Genomic DNA, 5,000 nt, shown 5'->3' on the forward strand with positions numbered 1-5,000 from the left:
TTTTGGCCCGTTTTTGGGCCGTTTTGGCCAGTTTTTGGCCTGTTCTTGCATTGCGCGGTGACCGTCGAGAGCGGAGCAAAACGTCAGCCATCTCAGCACCCTGGAACCCCCCGGGTGGCACAGGGCTGGATGGGGCTTTCGTATAGCAGGGACGGTGCTGCCTCTCGCTTCGCTCGCTGTCCGCCGCTCGCCGCTCGCTCGTGCAGCCAAAAATGGCCAGTTTTGGCCCGTTTTTGGGCCGTTTTGGCCAGTTTTTGGCCTGTTCTTGCATTGCGCGGTGACCGTCGAGAGCGGAGCAAAACGTCAGCCATCTCAGCACCCTGGAACCCCCCGGGTGGCACAGGGCTGGATGGGGCTTTCGTATAGCAGGGACGGTGCTGCCTCTCGCTTCGCTCGCTGTCCGCCGCTCGCCGCTCGCTCGTGCAGCCAAAAATGGCCAGTTTTGGCCCGTTTTTGGGCCGTTTTGGCCAGTTTTTGGCCTGTTCTTGCATTGCGCGGTGACCGTCGAGAGCGGAGCAAAACGTCAGCCATCTCAGCACCCTGGAACCCCCCGGGTGGCACAGGGCTGGATGGGGCTTTCGTATAGCAGGGACGGTGCTGCCTCTCGCTTCGCTCGCTGTCCGCCGCTCGCCGCTCGCTCGTGCAGCCAAAAATGGCCAGTTTTGGCCCGTTTTTGGGCCGTTTTGGCCAGTTTTTGGCCTGTTCTTGCATTGCGCGGTGACCGTCGAGAGCGGAGCAAAACGTCAGCCATCTCAGCACCCTGGAACCCCCCGGGTGGCACAGGGCTGGATGGGGCTTTCGTATAGCAGGGACGGTGCTGCCTCTCGCTTCGCTCGCTGTCCGCCGCTCGCCGCTCGCTCGTGCAGCCAAAAATGGCCAGTTTTGGCCCGTTTTTGGGCCGTTTTGGCCAGTTTTTGGCCTGTTCTTGCATTGCGCGGTGACCGTCGAGAGCGGAGCAAAACGTCAGCCATCTCAGCACCCTGGAACCCCCCGGGTGGCACAGGGCTGGATGGGGCTTTCGTATAGCAGGGACGGTGCTGCCTCTCGCTTCGCTCGCTGTCCGCCGCTCGCCGCTCGCTCGTGCAGCCAAAAATGGCCAGTTTTGGCCCGTTTTTGGGCCGTTTTGGCCAGTTTTTGGCCTGTTCTTGCATTGCGCGGTGACCGTCGAGAGCGGAGCAAAACGTCAGCCATCTCAGCACCCTGGAACCCCCCGGGTGGCACAGGGCTGGATGGGGCTTTCGTATAGCAGGGACGGTGCTGCCTCTCGCTTCGCTCGCTGTCCGCCGCTCGCCGCTCGCTCGTGCAGCCAAAAATGGCCAGTTTTGGCCCGTTTTTGGGCCGTTTTGGCCAGTTTTTGGCCTGTTCTTGCATTGCGCGGTGACCGTCGAGAGCGGAGCAAAACGTCAGCCATCTCAGCACCCTGGAACCCCCCGGGTGGCACAGGGCTGGATGGGGCTTTCGTATAGCAGGGACGGTGCTGCCTCTCGCTTCGCTCGCTGTCCGCCGCTCGCCGCTCGCTCGTGCAGCCAAAAATGGCCAGTTTTGGCCCGTTTTTGGGCCGTTTTGGCCAGTTTTTGGCCTGTTCTTGCATTGCGCGGTGACCGTCGAGAGCGGAGCAAAACGTCAGCCATCTCAGCACCCTGGAACCCCCCGGGTGGCACAGGGCTGGATGGGGCTTTCGTATAGCAGGGACGGTGCTGCCTCTCGCTTCGCTCGCTGTCCGCCGCTCGCCGCTCGCTCGTGCAGCCAAAAATGGCCAGTTTTGGCCCGTTTTTGGGCCGTTTTGGCCAGTTTTTGGCCTGTTCTTGCATTGCGCGGTGACCGTCGAGAGCGGAGCAAAACGTCAGCCATCTCAGCACCCTGGAACCCCCCGGGTGGCACAGGGCTGGATGGGGCTTTCGTATAGCAGGGACGGTGCTGCCTCTCGCTTCGCTCGCTGTCCGCCGCTCGCCGCTCGCTCGCGCAGCCAAAAATGGCCAGTTTTGGCCCGTTTTTGGGCCGTTTTGGCCAGTTTTTGGCCTGTTCTTGCATTGCGCGGTGACCGTCGAGAGCGGAGCAAAACGTCAGCCATCTCAGCACCCTGGAACCCCCCGGGTGGCACAGGGCTGGATGGGGCTTTCGTATAGCAGGGACGGTGCTGCCTCTCGCTTCGCTCGCTGTCCGCCGCTCGCCGCTCGCTCGTGCAGCCAAAAATGGCCAGTTTTGGCCCGTTTTTGGGCCGTTTTGGCCAGTTTTTGGCCTGTTCTTGCATTGCGCGGTGACCGTCGAGAGCGGAGCAAAACGTCAGCCATCTCAGCACCCTGGAACCCCCCGGGTGGCACAGGGCTGGATGGGGCTTTCGTATAGCAGGGACGGTGCTGCCTCTCGCTTCGCTCGCTGTCCGCCGCTCGCCGCTCGCTCGTGCAGCCAAAAATGGCCAGTTTTGGCCCGTTTTTGGGCCGTTTTGGCCAGTTTTTGGCCTGTTCTTGCATTGCGCGGTGACCGTCGAGAGCGGAGCAAAACGTCAGCCATCTCAGCACCCTGGAACCCCCCGGGTGGCACAGGGCTGGATGGGGCTTTCGTATAGCAGGGACGGTGCTGCCTCTCGCTTCGCTCGCTGTCCGCCGCTCGCCGCTCGCTCGTGCAGCCAAAAATGGCCAGTTTTGGCCCGTTTTTGGGCCGTTTTGGCCAGTTTTTGGCCTGTTCTTGCATTGCGCGGTGACCGTCGAGAGCGGAGCAAAACGTCAGCCATCTCAGCACCCTGGAACCCCCCGGGTGGCACAGGGCTGGATGGGGCTTTCGTATAGCAGGGACGGTGCTGCCTCTCGCTTCGCTCGCTGTCCGCCGCTCGCCGCTCGCTCGCGCAGCCAAAAATGGCCAGTTTTGGCCCGTTTTTGGGCCGTTTTGGCCAGTTTTTGGCCTGTTCTTGCATTGCGCGGTGACCGTCGAGAGCGGAGCAAAACGTCAGCCATCTCAGCACCCTGGAACCCCCCGGGTGGCACAGGGCTGGATGGGGCTTTCGTATAGCAGGGACGGTGCTGCCTCTCGCTTCGCTCGCTGTCCGCCGCTCGCCGCTCGCTCGTGCAGCCAAAAATGGCCAGTTTTGGCCCGTTTTTGGGCCGTTTTGGCCAGTTTTTGGCCTGTTCTTGCATTGCGCGGTGACCGTCGAGAGCGGAGCAAAACGTCAGCCATCTCAGCACCCTGGAACCCCCCGGGTGGCACAGGGCTGGATGGGGCTTTCGTATAGCAGGGACGGTGCTGCCTCTCGCTTCGCTCGCTGTCCGCCGCTCGCCGCTCGCTCGTGCAGCCAAAAATGGCCAGTTTTGGCCCGTTTTTGGGCCGTTTTGGCCAGTTTTTGGCCTGTTCTTGCATTGCGCGGTGACCGTCGAGAGCGGAGCAAAACGTCAGCCATCTCAGCACCCTGGAACCCCCCGGGTGGCACAGGGCTGGATGGGGCTTTCGTATAGCAGGGACGGTGCTGCCTCTCGCTTCGCTCGCTGTCCGCCGCTCGCCGCTCGCTCGTGCAGCCAAAAATGGCCAGTTTTGGCCCGTTTTTGGGCCGTTTTGGCCAGTTTTTGGCCTGTTCTTGCATTGCGCGGTGACCGTCGAGAGCGGAGCAAAACGTCAGCCATCTCAGCACCCTGGAACCCCCCGGGTGGCACAGGGCTGGATGGGGCTTTCGTATAGCAGGGACGGTGCTGCCTCTCGCTTCGCTCGCTGTCCGCCGCTCGCCGCTCGCTCGCGCAGCCAAAAATGGCCAGTTTTGGCCCGTTTTTGGGCCGTTTTGGCCAGTTTTTGGCCTGTTCTTGCATTGCGCGGTGACCGTCGAGAGCGGAGCAAAACGTCAGCCATCTCAGCACCCTGGAACCCCCCGGGTGGCACAGGGCTGGATGGGGCTTTCGTATAGCAGGGACGGTGCTGCCTCTCGCTTCGCTCGCTGTCCGCCGCTCGCCGCTCGCGCAGCCAAAAATGGCCAGTTTTGGCCCGTTTTTGGGCCGTTTTGGCCAGTTTTTGGCCTGTTCTTGCATTGCGCGGTGACCGTCGAGAGCGGAGCAAAACGTCAGCCATCTCAGCACCCTGGAACCCCCCGGGTGGCACAGGGCTGGATGGGGCTTTCGTATAGCAGGGACGGTGCTGCCTCTCGCTTCGCTCGCTGTTCGCCGCTCGCCGCTCGCTCGCGCAGCCAAAAATGGCCAGTTTTGGCCCGTTTTTGGGCTGTTTTGGCCAGTTTTTGGCCTGTTCTTGCGTGGTGCGGTGACCGTCGTGAGCGGAGCAAAACGTCAGCCATCTCAGCACCCTGGAACCCCCCGGGTGGCACAGGGCTGGATGGGGCTTTCGTATAGCAGGGACGGTGCTGCCTCTCGCTTCGCTCGCTGTTCGCCGCTCGCCGCTCGCTCGCGCAGCCAAAAATGGCCAGTTTTGGCCCGTTTTTGGGCTGTTTTGGCCTGTTTTTGGGCTGTTCTTGTGTGGCGCGGTGACCGTCGTGAGCGGAGCAAAATGTCAGCCATCTCAGCACCCTGGAACCCCCCGGGTGGCACAGGGCTGGATGGGGCTTTCGTATAGCAGGGACGGTGCTGCCTCGCGCTTCGCTCGCTGTTCGCCGCTCTCCGCTCGCTCGCGCAGCAAAAAATGGCCAGTTTTGGCCCGTTTTTGGGCTGTTTTGGCCAGTTTTTGGCCTGTTCTTGCGTGCCGCGGCGACCGTCGTGAGCGGAGCAAAACGTCAGCCATCTCAGCACCCTGGAACCCCCCGGGTGGCACAGGGCTGGATGGGGCTTTCGTATAGCAGGGACGGTGCTGCCTCTCGCTTCGCTCGCTGTCCGCCGCTCGCTGCTCGCTCGCGCAGCCAAAAATGGCCAGTTTTGGCCCGTTTTTGGGCTGTTTTGGCCTGTTTTTGGGCTGTTCTTGTGTGCCGCGGCGACCGTCGTGAGCGGAGCAAAATGTCAGCCATCTCAGCACCCTGGAACCCCCCGGGTGGCACAGGGCTGGATGGGGCTTTCGTATAGCAGGGACGGTGCTGCCTC

This window comes from Musa acuminata, unplaced genomic scaffold, assembly GCF_036884655.1.
Source record: "Musa acuminata AAA Group cultivar baxijiao unplaced genomic scaffold, Cavendish_Baxijiao_AAA HiC_scaffold_529, whole genome shotgun sequence".
Classification (NCBI taxonomy): Eukaryota; Viridiplantae; Streptophyta; class Magnoliopsida; order Zingiberales; family Musaceae; genus Musa; species Musa acuminata.